Source organism: Bos indicus, chromosome 7, assembly GCF_029378745.1.
Source record: "Bos indicus isolate NIAB-ARS_2022 breed Sahiwal x Tharparkar chromosome 7, NIAB-ARS_B.indTharparkar_mat_pri_1.0, whole genome shotgun sequence".
Classification (NCBI taxonomy): Eukaryota; Metazoa; Chordata; class Mammalia; order Artiodactyla; family Bovidae; genus Bos; species Bos indicus.
The window spans coordinates 110,099,563-110,116,891 of NC_091766.1; the positions used below are offsets into that span (position 1 = coordinate 110,099,563).

Genomic DNA, 17,329 nt, shown 5'->3' on the forward strand with positions numbered 1-17,329 from the left:
ATTGGACCCTTTATTATATGGAATCTAAAGATGTAATTTCAACCGTTAACAAGTTGAAACTTCTATACTTAATATTTCTTTGCAAATTTCTTTTTTCTTTCTTTCTTTTTTTTTTTTTTGCTGGAATAGAGTTAGCAGTCATTTTCTTTTTAGTGTCACTGGAGACTACAGTATGGGATTCTGGATGTTGGTCCTTAGTGGGACTGTGTAAGGGCCACTTCTCTCTGAATTGCCTCTGTTAATGGCCCACTGAGTGCAGAGGTGTGTAAGAAGGGCAAAACTTCTGACTGAAATTTAGGAGTTGCCACTCTTGAAAAGGTTTGCAGAATATTTAAACATTGAATAATATGTAAAATCCTGTTTTGATCAAGCTTTTCAGTGTTCATCTAAAGATCTGCTATTGCATGCACTCCCTAATATAGCTGAAGATAAAACGCCTCCTTCTGTAAGGTTTGAAGCCTACATAGTTGTGTGATGAGCTGCAGTGGAACCCTGTAAACTTCTGATTAAAGTGGTAACCTGCTTAAAATTGGTGAGTTTCAGAAACTGCCACCTAGTAGAGGAAGCGCCTGATGGTGTGTAGGGACTGTCCCACCACCAAATCTGCCTGTTTTCTGAATGACATTTACCTTAGATGCCCCTCATTGGCTCTGACTTAACCTCAGCACACATTAGCTGTGTGATTAAGGGTTGCAAGCTTAACTCAGGAAACTTTCTTTTATGTAATGAATGGGAAAATGGGAAAATACCAGTTGCATACATATACGGAATAGTAGACTTCATAGGAAAAACCTAAGGAATTTGGAGTTTGTTATGTTTTTCAAAAAAGCTTGTTGTATTTTGCAGTAATTTTGGAGCACAAATATAAATCAGTTATATATGCTCAGACTGTCACTCTGCCATCGAGTCATTTGATGGCTATAAAAATCACAGAATTAAAATATTTTGAGAAGAGGTTGAAAATGGTTCCTCCTGTCCTCTTTCTCAGTATTCAAGTATATTAGGCAAGTTCTCTGTAGATGGCAGTATTGGTGAGGTGCATACGTACTCCATTTGGTTGAGACTTTGAGAAATACTGTCACTTCATGATCAGAATGTTTTGTTTATTTCTTTGCATGCTTGCTTGTCTTTTTTGCCGCAGCATGACTGCTTTTAGTTCCCTGACTGGGGATTGAACCAGCAGTGGAAGAGCAGAGTCCTAACCACTGGACCACCAGGGAATTCCAAAAACTTATTTTTTTCAACAAAATAAACCTAAAACAAAAAAAACCATGTTACAAATATAATTGTTAAGAATCTCTAAAGCCAGAGAATCCAACAGAATTATAGTTGTAGGTACTGACTGAGTGACAAAAGTGTGCTTCCTTACCCCACTAGTGATAAGGTGGGGGCTCGGTCAGTTGGCTCCAAGCCTTCCCTCTCTCTCCTCTCGGTCTTGCACCAAGTCTGCCTGCCCAAACATGTAGTTCCTAGTAACATGGTTGTCATTCAGAGTAAGAGAACAATGTCCCTGGTGCTGTGTGGAGCCACTGTGGTTAGTTACAGGGTGCACACTGTTCCCTGCAGACCAGTGTAGATTAAGTAAGAGAGTAATCCATTGCAGTTACCTGTTGTAAGCTAGTGACTCCTGATTTCAAGAATATTGGACATATGACCATCAGGGCATCATCATACTTTGAGGATGGATTTGGGAATTTCGGGGAACAAAATTCCTGTGGCTGTAACCACCTGGATTCCCCATGTGGTGCTCACGGCACCGACCCACATATAAACAGTCAGACCGGGGGGATGTCATAGCTTGCTTTTTTCAGATTGCGAGTAAGTCAGGAACGGAAAGGTGTTGAGAGGAATTATTTAAGAGTTTCAGGTAAGCGAATTTATTTTTCTAAAAACCACATTTGAAAATACTGCTGTGTTTATAAAATTTGTTTAAAAGTTCACGAAAACCAAGTTCACAACAAATTCAGTTCTACTTAAAAAGATGAATTGGCCTTGATCCCATTCAGGGCTCTGTATCCTAGAGAGTGGTTGGTCATTTGCCCAGTGATTTGAGAAACTGGTGTTTCAAAGGTTTTTCCAAGGGAGAAGCGAGCTTCCCTGTGGCCAAGATCCTGTCTGGTGGTTTGGCAAACAGAGGAGCATAATTTGGCCTGGGCTGCTCTGTGGTTTGGGCTTTGGTTATCTCTCAGCTTTTGTTCCTGTCTTTGGTATGAGATTGAAAGGATATTTGTCACAAGATCAGATGTGTGTCCCCCTACCACCCTGCAGCACACACACACAAGTTCAGGGAAGCAAATGAAAGATAATTAGGACAAAAGAATAAGAGTGTGAAAATCACATAATTAAAGTATTTGGGGAAAAGGTTGAAAAATCTACTTCTGTTCTCTTTTTGAGTTGAAATTGATTTTTTTGGAATCAAAACTTTTGAAAACTTTTCGCGCCACTTCACTACAGTTTTTTCGGGCTAATGACTTTCAGTGCCTGCTCTATCCCTCCCCTGAGTTGGTTCACAATTTTTAAAAAACGTACATAGCAACCCCGTATAATTATAATTGTATAGGGTCCCTTGCTATGTGTATCCTTGCTCAGAATGAAATAGATTTAGATAATGAGTCATATGTGTGTGTAAAATGGGGGGAAGTTTGCTAAAATAATGTTTATTCTTATTACCAACAATGTGTTCTGATATTTCCTATTCTATGCTGTTTGATTTTATCCTAGTTTCTTAAAAATATTGACTGAACCCATGTGATTCTACATCCTACCGGTAGGTTGTGACTCAGTTTTAAAAGGACTGTTTTAGGCCTAGCTCTGTGTGATAGTCCTTTTGAGAGGAGCAGACCAGTTGGTGACACTGAATCCTGTCCGATGGCACAGCTCTGAGAAGAAAAATTCCCCTGTCTTTATTTCCAGCATGATTGGGTCTGCCTTTTCAAACACTTTTGGAAAAACTCTGATGTCTCTATAAGAGAAGGGTGGAGTATCTCCTGGACTGACTGAGCATTTCAGGAGGCTGGACCAGGAGCATCTTCACTGTGAAGCAGAGGAATCCAAAGGCCTGAGCAGGGCTGTATTCCACTCAGTAACACCTAACTTTGTTCCCGGGTGATGGTCAGGAAATGCTTCCTGTAAGGGACAGCAGAGGGTGCATCTTCTAAGAGGACGGCTGCAGCCTGTGCTCCTGGCTAAAAGGACTCAGACCCTCTTTGCCCTGCCCTGTCCTTCTGTTTGTCCGCGCCCTCCCAGCACTCTCCGCCGGCGCTCCCGAGTTCTCCATCTTCCCTGACACTGGTCTGTGGGCCCTGCAGCTGCCCGCGGGCCTCCTGCCACACTCGCTGCGCGGGGTTTCTTGAGCTCTTGGGGGATGCTGTGGTTTTTATTTTTTAATCTCACTAGGAATTTAAAGTGTACCTGTTTAGTCCCTCTCTTGTTCTTGGTGCACCTGATTCTTTTCTCAGGCAGTTGACTCAGGAGCGAGGTGGGGTTGCAAGTGGGAGAATAGCGACTGGGGCTGCACACGCTCTTTGCACCAACGCTGAAGGTCTGTAGATCTGGCTGATTCACTGCTGGGTACTCATTGCCTACCACAGTGCTCAGTACCCAGCAGGTGCTCAGTAAACGATTTTGAAGAGAATGGATGAATGGTAACAAAATGGGCCAGCACTGTGGGTCCTGCTGTGATCATCTCAGTTCTGGGAACCCCAAGGAAAGGATAATCTGGGGACCTGCTTATCTTCTCCCTAAAACATGTGCAACCGTGACCCTAATCTCAGCATTCGGTTTTCTTTCTTGGCAGTGTGAGTATTGATGACCGCCACCTCTGTAACTTTTTCCTGTTCAAAATAACGCTGCTTTACTGTTGGCAGAGTGCTTTGTGGCTCTGAAATGAAGAGGATTCAGTTTCACCTTTACCATCGTTTTACCACAGGCATGTCGGAATTAAGAGTTAAACCAGCTTGAATTCAAAGGCATGAAATGCCTCCAAGCCATGCCAGCTACTAAAGTTAATAAATAGTAAATGCTAAATTTAGAAATACTGTCGCTGTAAAGAACCTTTAAGGAAAGTGAAGATAATGATAGCATCATTACTTTAAGAATACAGTATTTTTCCTTGTTTAAATACTGTTGCAAGGGTAAAAATAACTTTTAATTTGGAAAAAAAAAAACAAAAAACATAAAAAGACCCAGGTGTTGTCTGCTTCTAAGTTGCTCTGGTGAACTCTACTTGGAAAAAAAAAAGAGAAAGAACGAAAACACTAACCACAAAAGAGCTTCAAAGACCTTTCTTGTAAACACTTACCCTCAGACACATCTGTGTGGATTATGTATTTGCAATAATAGTTTTGAGAATAAAGTACTGAGTGGTAGCCAAGTGAACTATTTCAGCTACTAACAGTTATATTGTTTTATGTTAATGATTTTATTTTTGCTAGATTAAAAAGTAGTTCTCTTTAAACTCCCTTTCAGGAAAGCTAATGTATATAATAAAAAATATTGAATTAAAAAAATTTCAAGGTCAGCTTTATTCTGCAAAATATAGTATTTGAGTCAATGAAGCATATAATTCAAGTCAAAGAACTTTACATGAAATCAATATCAGAGTCAAGGTTTTACTGAAATTGTATTAATCTTTACCTCAATTATTTTAAAAAATCTATTTGATAATGCAGGATCATCTGAAAATGTCATAACTTCCATGGTTTAATTAGGAAGTTTGATCTAAATATTGATGGCATAATATTAGCATATAAAGGACATGCCCCAGTGCAGTCTGTTTTTAAAATTCTAATTGCCCACCGAGGGCAGCGGCTGTGTGGGCCATGTAAAATAATGAAAGGTTTGGGTGGGAGATTTCCTCAGCAATCTTATCGGTGACAAAGATCGAATAAGGACAGCGTGCTGCACAGAGGACGATTTATAACTGTGGGCAGAGGGTAGGACGTGTTCAGCTTGCTCTTTTTCTCAGAGCAGTTTCTCAGCCTTGGCGCTGTAGAGGTTTGGGGCCGGATAGCTCCGTGTTGTGGGGCCGTCCTGTGCCTTGTGAGATGTTTAGCAGTCTCCCTGGTCTTTACCCACTAGCTGCAGGTAGCTGCCTGAGCCTACTCCACCAGTTGTGACTAGCAAACATGTCTGAGTGTGTGTTTGTGTGTGTGTATGCTCAGTCGTGTCTGACTGTGACCCCGTAGGGCGTAGCCCGCCAGACAGGGAAGAATTGTGGAGTGGGTTGCCATTTTCTCCTCCAAAAAATGTCTCTAGATGTTTCAAATGCCACCTCCTCTTCTTTTGAGAACCCCTGTCTCAGAAGCTGGAAGCTCGTCTTTTGCGTGATTTTCTTTTAGTGATGTAAGATAGTTAACAAGGAGTTTGATGGATTAAAGTCATTTGGCTTTATTGATTATCTGCTACAATCAAATGTTTCTTCCATTTTTATGTAATACCGTTGATTTCTGTTGTATATACATAACCCTTGTGCTATAATTTGCTTAATGTTTTTGTTTAAATCACCTCATTTTGGTTAACCTAAATTTACTTACTGACATTACTTATTTTCATTAAATTGAAAACCAGTATTCATGCCATAAATAGAAGCAATAAAAACAAAGCATTTTTACTAAATTGTAGCAGAAATGCTTGCCTCCAGAAGGCTCCAAGCCTAGAATTGTTTTTCTCTTTGTTAAAAAGGGAGATTATCAAAGATTAGAGAGTTTAAACCATAGTAGCACAAATTGAGGTTTTCCTCTTGATGTAATCGCAAAGATTGAAAATAATTGAAAAGAGAATGATGTTGTCATCTTTTGATTTACTATTATTGAATTCCATATCTTCATGCGGCTTGAAGTCCTCTGTGTTACAAGTCTCATCTTTTGAATATTATGAACTGGACACTTTATGGTATGGGGAGGGGTGGGGACAGGGTGTGGACAGGGAAGAGGTTAGAGTATGAATGAATGTGATAAATAAAACCCTGCTTGGCATCCACACGCATGGTTTGCTGATGAGGCAGCAACAGTTAAGCTGAGAAAAACAAAGAAGACTAATGCAAAATGGAGGGGCTTCCCAGGTGGTGTTGGGGTAAAGAATCTGTCTCCCCGTGCAGGAGACGTAAGAGTCGTGTGTTCGATCTCCGGGTCAGGAAGGTCCCCTGGAGGAGGGCACAGTAAGCCACTCCAGTATTCTTACTTGGAGAATCCCATGGACAGAGGAGCCTGTGCGCTTAGCATGCGAGCACACCATGTGGAGATAATGAGAATTACAGCAGTGACACAGACTGTGAAGCCTCTGACTACAATGCAGGAGAGCCGGCTTGGATCCCTGGGTCCGGAAGATCCTCTGGAGAAGGAAATGGCAACCCACTCCAGTATTCTTGCCTGGAAAATCCCTTGGACTGGTAGGCTACAGTCCGTGGAGTCGCAAAGAGTCGGAAACGACTGAGCAATCTCACTTACAGCGAAGTGATAATTTTGACTGGGAAGATTGAGGTGTCTTCTTTGGGAGGGGTGGATCTTGAAATCTGGCAGGATTTTATTTTATTTTATTTTTTAATCTGGCAGGATTTTAACAAGGTATAGCTTTGGTGAAGAGTATCCCAGGTGGAAACTACATTCTAAAAAAAAGGCAAAACTTGGCAGAAAAATGTGGGGTATACAATTTATTTTGTAAGTTTTATAAAGTATGAATATTGTAATGAGAAATAAGGTTAGAAGGGTAAGTTGATATAAGAACAAAGAAAGCCTGTGAAAAAAATGACTGAGTTTGTATCAGCTGAAAACCAAAATTATACTTAAAACAGAAAGTAACCATTATGAGAGCAAAAGGTGGCTATAGAAGCAGCTGCATCTTAGGGTAAAGATGTGGAACACAGCATTTGCCTCTAACTCTTAATGCAGATAAGTGAGGGGGATGGGTAAAAGAGAATTTACCATGTTGGTTTAAAAAAAAAAAAACCTTTCTGCACTCCGTGGATAGGATAATAAAGGGGAAGTGTGGGATTGAGGGGATTAAGATCAGTACTGGGTAAAGAGCCTGGAAAGGGACAGAACTGCTTTAGGTTTTGAGGGTCACAGTTCTCTCTGGCAACTCTTAACCCTGATAATTAACTAAAATCAGCCACAGACACACAGAAACCAATGCACATGGCTGTGTTCCAATAAAACTTTATTCAGTTCAGTTCAGTTCAGTTCAGTCGCTCAGTCGTTTCTGACTCTTTGCGACCCCATGAACAGCAGCACACCAGGGCTCCCTGTCATCACCAACTCCCGGAATCTGCCCAAACCCATGTCCATTGAGTCAGCGATGCCATCCAACCATCTCATCCTCTGTCGTCCCCTTCTCCTTCTGACCTCAATCTTTCCCAGCATCAGGGTCTTTTCAAATCAGTCAGCTCTTCGCATCAGATGGCCAAAGTATTGGAGTTTCTGCTTCAACATCAGTCCTTCCAATGAACACCCAGGACTGATCTCCTTTAGAATTGACTGGTTGGATCTCCTTGCAGTCCAAGGGACTCTCAAGAGTCTTCTCCAACACCACAGTTCAAAAGCATCAATTCTTCTGTCCTCAGCTTTCTTTATAGTCCAACTCTCACATCTATACATGACCAGTGGAAAACTTTATTAATGACAGTGAAATTTCAATTTCATATAATTTTTATGTCACTTAATATTATTATTCTTTGATTTTTAAAAACCATTTTAAAATGTAAAAACTATTCTTCAGTTGCAGACTGTTCAAAAATAAGTGGCTGCTATCTTAGGCCCTTAGCCCATGATTTGCTGACCCAAGACCTAGATCAGTCAAGGTAAACTTCTACTCCTCACATACATGAAAATTTCAGATTAAAATGACATCAAAGCTTCATTTATTCAAGTAACTACCTTTAATCTCCCTTTTACTTGGGACATGTCAACCTAATAGTGTTTTCAGTGGGCACAGTCTTTAAATGCATTCTCATCCTTTTTCTATATATGTTGAAACTAAATCAGTTGCAGTTCTTGCATGTATAGTACGTTGGTTAGTTTCATTCATCATTCTTGCTTTTGAAAATGAAGTAACTTTACTTGAAGGGTGTACTTTAAGCTAAATTTCCATACCATAAAACTTCCACATCATGATCAGCATTCACATTCAAAGATTATTGGAGGGTCATTTATTTTGTGTATAATAATTAAATCAATTTCAATTGATCATTCTCATATTTGAAATGATAGATATTACAAAAGTAATATGCTAAATCTGTTTGCCTCTAATTAATAGAGTTTAGTTCCTTTTTCTATGCACTAGTATATTACCTGCATGTTGAATTTTTCTATGCACTAGTATATTACCTGCATGTTGAGTGACCTTCTGTAAGCCATGCATGTATCACAGGTAGACTAACTAAGGGCCCTTGAGACTGTTTTAAGCATTAAAAAAAAATATTTCTTTTTCATTTGAATAGACTTTAGAACTAAAGTAAAGCAGTCACTTATATCTTAACTAAAGCAGAGGTCTCCAAAGTTGGATGTTCATACCCAGGGGGTGAATAATATATTGGGATGTTAAAAGAATGTAGAAGAGAATCTATCTTTACTTACTTTTCTAATTTTTGTGTTTTATAAATGTTTTGAAAAGAACATCACATATTGGTTTAGCAACATATGTGTTGAATTTATAGGTATATAAGTATACACAGTTTGGGAGCATGCGCTCAAAACATTTTGTTGGACGATTACTGGATCAAAGAATAGTAGTTTTAAGTGGCTACTGAGTAAGTTTTTTACTTAAATACTAACATTTTACTCTATGAAAATTATTTTAAAGCAAATATATAGATCAAAAAGAAATCATATTGCAAGGTGTGACTTGTGCAGAAAGGGGAAGTGGACTCATATGTGCACTTGTTATGCATTTTAAGACTACCTGATGAGAGGTTTTGATAAGAGCTTAACTGCCATTATAACCAAAAGTCATATAGCAAAATAAAAAAAAAAGAGAGAGAAAAGGAATACAGTTTGCCCATCAAGCAGAGGGTTAAATGAATTTTGGTTTTGACGTTTGTTTTTGTGTGTGTGTGTGGTTGTTGAACCCAGAATTCATAAGCAAGAATGTCAGTTTGAAAATACCTAACTTACTTCATGGTAAATTTTGTCAACTGCTGGCTTAGGCTATTGACTGCATTTTCCTAAAGTGTTTGATGGTCAGGGCTTGAAGAGTTGTGGGCAATTCATGCCAGGATGCTGAGTTTAACTTGGTTAACAAATGCATTGTCATCAGTTAATTACTTTTTAAGTCATGCTTCAGGGTGATATGGTTGAAAAATTCACCAGGTGCAAAAAAAAAAAAAAAAGCTAGACTTGAGACTACATTCTGATTAGAATGAGTTGCTAAAAAAGCAACGCATATAATGTGTTCTTCACCATTTTCTTTACTAGTTTGTGGTAGCATTTTTTGTTAAAACTGTACTTTCTTTATGTCATGGTGAGTATTTGACTAATATTACAAGCCAGAACAGAGAAGAGTAGGGGATCGCAAATCTGTTGTGTTCACACGTTTGTTATGACTATAATGCAGTATTTGAATGATTTTTTCCGACTTTCAGTCTTCATGGACTGTTTAGTAGGGACTTCGCTTGCATTTTCCCTTTCATTACACCGCATCTTGTACTTTTTAGCTTGGTCTGCTTTACTTCTTGTACTGTCTTGAAAGGACAGTTAGTTAGTGACTCTAACTTAGTAAATGACAACTTTCCATGTGGGACTTTCACACACAAAGGTGTTCTTTAGTTGTAACAGCTAGTCAGTCCAAGTGTTATCTTTAACAAGATATAAATGCACTGCTGCCTCTTCATTCAAGTAAATCTTATTGCTTCAAAGCTCCCTGTTAGGACAGCCAGTGAGAAAATAAGATATGTTATTAAATGCATCCAAATTCAAACTATATAATTCAGTAAATTAGTAATTCAAGGCACACGGTGGGGTTCTGTCCGGTTTTGAGGTTCTGAGGAGGTGGTGTCCAGGCTGAGCGGGGCGCCCAGGGCGGGTGAGGTTTAGCCCGGGCCGAGGGGCTGGGGGCCCAGTTCCCGCTTGGGGCCCGGGGATGGAGGCGAGGCCCTCAGGTGGCCTCAGCCAGGGGACAGCGAGGCCGGCAGGCACTCGGGGCCGGCTAAGGCCGGGGCAGCAGGCCGAGCGTCCTGGACAGCAGAGCCCGGCGGGCGGGGGAGGAGGCCGCGGAGCCCGAGGCGGGAGGTGAGCACGCGGGATGCGCGGCGCTGCGCGGGGCGCGTCTCCTGGCGTGGGCCTGGCCATCACCGGGCCTCCGTGTGAAGTGAAGATCGGTGGTGCATCCACCTCAAGATTGCCACGAGGATGAAAGGAGGTCACGTGTGTAGAGACGCTGAACCGCAGGGTCGGCACTTGAGTTCAGTATCATCCCCAGGTGGAGCAGAAGGTAGGAGGTCGCGAGGAGGGTTCCAGTGAGGCCGCTGCGAAGCGCCTCAGTCAGCTTGCTTGGCGGCCCAGCAACGTGAGCCCAGCTTGTCTGCTTAGTGCCTTATTCCCCACCGCTTCTGATTCCCACCACGGACTGTTTTCACTGGGTGTTGAGATTTTTTTTGTTTGTTTTTTAATGTGCATTGCTAATTATTTCACTAATACGACAAAGTGATCATCTCATCACCGGCGCCATTTTTTCAGATGAGGAGCGAGCCTGAAGTGCAGAGCGGGGAGTAGCTGGATTCCCGACCATGTCGTCAGACTGCTGTGCTCCTGTCTCGCCTGGAGTCCTCCGGGGACCCTTCATGGGCCTCAGATCTCCGGGGGTTGTGCGTGAAACTCCCCTGGCCTGAGATGCCCTCCTTCTAATTCCTTCAGGAGACTCCCCCTGCCCCCTTGGGCCTTCCCATTCTCATTCCGCCTCATCCATGTATTGTCTTCCAGGGAAATGCTTTCTGTCTTCACCACCAGAGCGTCTGCTCGTCAGACAGAGGAGCCCTGAATCTTATCCATCTTTCATGCCTGCTACTAAGCCCCTTCTCCAGCTTACTAGCTGCCTCCCATCGGAGAAGGCAATGGCAACCCACTCCAGTACTCTTGCCTGGAAGGAGGAGCCTGGTAGGCCCAGTCCATGGGGTCTCAGAGAGTCGGACACGACTGAGCAACTTCACTTTCACTTTTCACTTTCATGCATTGGAGAAGGAAATGGCAACCCACTCCAGTGTTCCTGCCTGGAGAATCTCAGAGGCGGGGGAGCCTGGTGGGCTGCTGTCTATGGGGTCGCACAGAGTCGGACACGACGGAGGCGACTTAGCAGCAGCAGCAGCAGCAGCTGCCTCCCATACGTGCTTACTAAGTGTTGGTGCAAAACAAGTGAGTGAAGAAACATTTGAGGAATTAGATGAACACCTGCAGGAAAACAAGTGCACTCTCAAATCTCTCTTCCTTCAAGGTACTTCCCTACACAGGTCCTTTGCTAAACCAGCACACTGTGAAATTACTGATTCAGTGTCTTTGCCCCTCTCTTTAGAGTGTGAGCCTCTGTGGGCCAGACCTTGGTCCTGTCTGTTTGTTCACTCCTGTGTCCTCAGACCAATTGCAATGCCTGGTATAGTGAGCACTCATTAAATATTTGTTGAGTGAGTCAGTCATACCAGCAGGGCCTCTGCAATTCAAAGTCCTTTGTAACATTCTGGGCTCCAGTCTTTTATCAGGCTGCTCTGTCTTAAAGGGCCTCATGGTGGCTCAGTGGTAAGTATCCTGCTTTGCAGGAGATCTGAGTTCAACTCCTGGGTTGGGAAGATCCCCTAGAGACAGAAATGGCAACCCACTCCAGTATTCTTGCCTGGGAAATTCCATGGGCAGAGGAGCCTGGCAGGCTACAGTCCATGGGGTTGTAAAAGAGTAGGAAATGACTTAGCGACTATGCAACAACAACCTCTGAATGACGGGGAATAATGTGACCTTCTATGATTAGATCATCCACCTCAAAGTTACCTTCTAGCCACAAGCATCTGTGTTTTCTCCAAGTTGATTATCAATCAATTTCCAGATGATTGCCTTAGTTCTTTACTGTGTGTTCAGGAGACAGAATAGCTTTTGGAGTAAGTAGGGCTCTAACCTCCAAAGGCTTTGTAAATGTGCTGGAAGATCTTGAATAATTTTTTCTTATTTTGTGCTTTTTAAATGCTTCATCTCTTTTTAGAGACATGTACTTACTTCTTTTAATGAAAGTAAAAATGGTGAAAGGGGATCATTTAAAATTATTTAAATTTAAAAGTAATGAAGGAATGGCTACTTGAAAAGGCTTGACTCATGCCCCATTTGTGGCTGTGTAAGCAAGTAGCGATGTCCTGATGTCCTGTACACATGTCCTGCCTGCCCGAGGGTGGAGGAGGAGTTAAGGAGACTGTCGGGCAGGAGAGCAGGAGCGGTCCGCCATGCGATGGGCTTTATTTGAAAAATCATCTATTGGGATGTCTAATTTTTTATCTAATTCTTTATCAAAAAAGTCACCCTTTGACTTAACTTCTAAGTAGGGTCATTAACTTCACAGTCATGATTTTTATGCTCTGTCAAAAGAAGTGTTCTCAAATGTTTCTCCTCATCTTTGATGACAGAGAGAGGGGGTGGTGTGGCGAAAGAAAGACTCTAGGGGGAAGGAAGGAAGGTCACTGCTTGCCAAGGACTGAGCTGGCTGCGCTTCAGCCCACAAGCACCTCCCTGTTACTGTTACCTGACTTCTTGTTCCTGTTGTCCCACCAGAGCCCAGATCCACCTCATTTGCCTTTTATCTTCATTGTGACGGCCTGATGCTTGTGTCCCCACTATGGGTCTCGTGTTGAAGTCCTCATCCCCAGTGTGATGGTGTTTGGCGGAGGGCCCTCGTGATCTGATCTGCACTCTCTTAAGAAGAGAGGTTGGAAAGCGTGCTCTCGCGCTCTGCCGTGTGAAGACACAAGAAGTCAGCTGTCAGCAAGCTGAGGTGTGAACTCTCACCAGAACCCAACTGTGCTGGCCCCAACCTTAAACTTCCAACCTTCAGACCCATGAAGAATAACTCTCTGGTTTAAGTCCCCCAGTCTGTTGTGCTGTGGCAGGTAAGGCAGCTGAGCCTGCCAGAATCCCCATATGCCCCTTTTCTCCACTTTGACACCCTTCCGACTTTGGTCACAAACCTCAGAATCGGTGTGCTGTGTCTCAGGAGCCAACCTGAGTTAATCTAGGTTAGTGGGGCAAGCGTAGCTGGAGGAGAGTGATGCGCTTTTTCTCTCTCAGATGCCCAGCGTTGTTCCTCTCCCAGCTGTTCAGAACGCATCTCTGAGGCTGACTTCATGGGAAGGTGATGGTGCTTTGGCTTCATCTAGAAGCTGCCTCGGGCACTGCCCCCATGGTATCCACTCTGCGTCTGTGTCCAAACCTGCGGGCTTTCCAGGTGCCCACGCCTGCCAGCTCCCGGTGTGTTGTTTCCTCGGCAGCTGGCACAGGAGTTTTTGTTGTGAACTAGAGGCTCAGCTATTAAAACATAAAACTTGGCTCATCTTGAATATTGTATGTTTCCATCAGGACTTGGACCTGGGACAGCTCATGTGGTCACTTACACACCTCTCTCAGGACTGAGAACCCAGTGTTCCTCTGAGTTCTGACCACACGTTCACCTGCTGGTTCCAAGTGCAGTTTCCAGCCTAGAAAAACCTGTTAATGCTTTTGATTAGTTGAGCACCAGTTTATTAACATTCACTTAGTCTTTGTTGCTGTCGTTGAGTCACCAATGCATGTTCAACTCTTTGTGACCGCATGGACTACAGCACACCATGCTTCCCTGTCCCCCACTGTCTCCCGGAGTTTGCCCAAGGTCATGTTCATCAAATCGGTGATGCCATCCAACCATCTCATCCTCTTTCACCTCCTTCTTCTCCTTCTCCTCTTGCCCTCTATGTTTCCCAGCATCAGGGTCTTTCCAACGAGTCGGCTCTTCGCATCAGGTGGCCAGAGTATTAGAGCTTCAGCTTTAGCATCAGTCCTTCCAGTGAGTAGTCAGGGTTGATTTCCTTTAAGATTGACTGGTCTTACTGAATTTGAATTTATAAACTTGGTCAGTGTTTCTTCAACACTTGATTCCCTTCTCTGATAGTTGGTGTCAATTTTATATCTTAAACTGTTAATTTTTAAGAATCAAGTTCACATTACTTTGGCTAGTGAGAAGCTTACATACAATGTAGAGTCATGGAGTAGACACTGCATGACTTTGTATGAGCTTGAGGTGATCCAAGAAAGATCTTAATATTTGTAAATAACTGCTGTCCTTTTGCATTTCACATATTGAAAATAATGTTTGGTATAACCTTAAGGTTTTCAATATCTGTAGAGAAAAAGATGGTTGAGGGAGATAATTTAAAATAACTGCTATAGATAAGTCTTTCTGTATAATTTTTACAGTTTGCTTTTCTTATAAGAGGAGCATTAAAATTAGAAAATGTTAATCATTTTGTAGCTTTGAGATCTCATTTGCACCAACTTTAACTTTGTCACATATTCATTCAGTTCAGTCCCTCAATCGTGTCCGACTGTTTCTGACCCCATGGACTGCAGCACACCAAGCCTCCCTGTCCATCACCGACTCCTGGAGTCCACCCAAACCCATGTCCATTGAGTCAGTGACGCCATCCAACCATCTCATCCTCTGTCATCCTCTGCTCCTCCTGCCTTCAATCTTTCCCAGCATCAGGGTCTTTTCAAATGAGTCAACTCTTCGCATCAGGTGGCCAAAGTATTAGAGTTTCAGCTTCAACATAAGTCCTTCCAATGACATTCAGGACTGATCTCCTTTAGGATGGACTGGTTGGATCTCCTTGCAGTCCAAGGGACTCTCAAGAGTCTTCTCCAACACCACAGTTCAAAAACATCAATTCTTTAGCGTTCAGCTTTCTTCACAGTCCAACTCTCACATCCATACATGACTACTGGAAAAACCATAGCCTTGACTAGATGGACCTTTGTTGACAAAGTAATGTCTCTGCTTTTCCATATGCTGTCTAGGTTGGTCATAACTTTTCTTCCAAGGAATAAGCGCCTTTTAATTTCATAGCTTCAATCACCATCTGCAGTGACTTTGGAGCCCAGAAAAATAAAGTCAGCCACTGTTTCCCCATCTATTTGCCATGAAGTGATGGGACCAGATGCCATGATCTTAGTTTTCTGAATGTTGAGCTTTAAGCCAACTTTTTCACTCTCCTCTTTCACTTTCATCAAGAAAAAAAGCTGGGTAGCACCTTAGAAATTGAGCAAAGGGCACATGTGTCTCCCAGCTCTCCAAAGCTAGTTAGCAGTAGAAGTGGACCAGAACCTTGGTCTCTGTACTCTGACTCTGTGACACACTTCCTTTTCTAGTGAGTGCCATTTAAGAGTCTAAGGCTTAAATTAAGCCACTCCTATTTCTTCCTCCAATAGCTTTCCTGAGTTATTTTAGAATACAATATTTCTTAATCTCTAAGAAACTGTTAATATTGTAATTTTTAAATTGACACTATTTTCTACTTTGATTATTGTGCTTTTTTTTTCTTTTTGAGGAGGATATAGTATTAAAAAGTAAAATGCAGCAAAACTATTAAACATTGGATAATGTTTTACACTCCATTTCTTTCACACTTTGGACAGTGTTCATTCAGGTTGTAAAAAACACTTCTGTCCCTGCAAGTATTATTATCATATTTAGGAGTCTTAGCATGCATGTCAGAGTGTACTCTGTTCCGGTTGGTCTTTGCTGGGCTGAGATTCTCATTCTTACACAATTCATTAAGAAATTAGCCAATGTATGTGTCCCATCCACTCTAAAATGGCTCCCTGTGTTAAACTATAGCATTAGTAAGTTGCTTTATTTGTTCTTTCTGACTCCAGGAAAGCTGAATGTTTGAACAGATGAATTGAGTAATATATTCAGTTCAGTTCAGTTGCTCAGTTGTGTCCAACTCTGCGACCCCATGAACAGCAGCACGCCAGGCCTCCCTGTCCATCACCAACTCCCAGAGTTTACTCAAACTCATCTCCATTGAGTTGATGATGCCATCCAACCATCTCATCCTCTGTCGTCCCCTTCTCCTCCCACCCTCAATCTTTCCCAGCATCGGGGTCTTTTCAAACGAGTCAGTTCTTCACATCAGGTGGCCAAAGTATTAGAGTTTCAGCTTAAATTAATATATTACTGCAGTATTTAACAGTACTTGAACTGGAAAAATTACATGGAAGTATTTTTATGGTGCCATCAGATGTCATGAGATCAAGGCTATTTTCTTACAGCCGGGGATGCTATTGATTCTAAAAGTTATTTATAAGAGAAACATACTAGATATTTATTCTTAATTTCAGTTAATGTTGCCAACATCTGATTTTCTTTAAATAAATACTCTTGTCTTTTTTTCCTAACCCCAGTAGTTTTGCTGACTATAGTGATAGGTTGTCCAGTTAGGTTTGAATTCCTTTAACTGATAAGAAAAACTACTTTTATTTATTGTTGATAGAAATGGCAGAGATTTTCATTATCTGTAACAGGGAAAATTGGAACAGTGTCTTATTTTTTTGTTCACATGACTATATTTAAGCCTGTGCTGAAGAATGCAACGGTAACAATACTTAATGCTATATCTCATTTTCTTTTCTTAGTCTGGTTTCTCTGACATGAGTCAGCACAGCCAGTTTTAAATTTTTCTCAAACAACTTCTACCTTGGCCCCTGTAACTGGTTTTTATCCTCATAATTCCATTAAAAAGTGACAGGTGAGTTCCACTTGACTTCCACCTCCCAAATTGATTCTTTGATATCACTTTCTAAACCTCTTAACCCCCTGTCAATCTGCTGATCAATTTTCCCTTACCTGTTTTTAAAGCTGGAACAACTATGCTCTGCATGCCATGAAATGCTGAGCATTCATAGACAAAGTTTACTGATGTAAATAAAACTTAAGATTCTGTTGCTGCTACTGCTACTGCTAAGTCGTTTCAGTCGTGTCCGACTCTGTGCGACCCCATAGATGGAAGCCCACCAGGCTCCCCCGTCCCTGGGATTCTCCAGGCAAGAACACAGGAGTGGGTTGCCATTTCCTTCTCCAATGCATGAAAGTGAAAGGTGAAAGTGAAGTCGCTCAGTCGTGTCCGACTCTCAGCAACCCCGTGGACTGCAGCCCACGAGGCTTCTCCGTCCATGGGATTTTCCAGGCAAGAGTACTGGAGTGGGGTGCCATTGCCTTCTCCAGAGATTCTGTTAGGTGTGTGTATAATGTCATGTGAACAGTGTTATCAGTCCCAGGAGTAAATGGTTCTCACAAATAACTGTAGTTTGTATAAGCTGTGTTCAGCCAAACCACATTT

The 17,329-nt window shown here is 42.1% G+C and overlaps 1 protein-coding gene across 5 annotated transcripts in view; it reads left to right on the forward strand.

Annotated features, from left to right (window-relative positions):
• Positions 1-17,329, forward strand: part of CAMK4 (calcium/calmodulin dependent protein kinase IV) — a 255,441-nt gene that overhangs the window by 1,928 nt on the left and 236,184 nt on the right. Inside the window, exon 1 of one of the 5 annotated variants that reach the window (XM_070794143.1) lies at positions 1,854-1,867. The exons of 2 other annotated variants lie outside the window; for them this stretch is intronic. The gene's annotated coding sequence lies outside the window, so the exon portion shown is untranslated. Of the gene's footprint in view, positions 1-1,853; positions 1,868-12,922; positions 12,952-13,041; positions 13,067-17,329 lie in introns of those variants that run through there. 2 more of the 5 variants (XM_070794141.1, XM_070794142.1) reach the window with 2 other exon arrangements.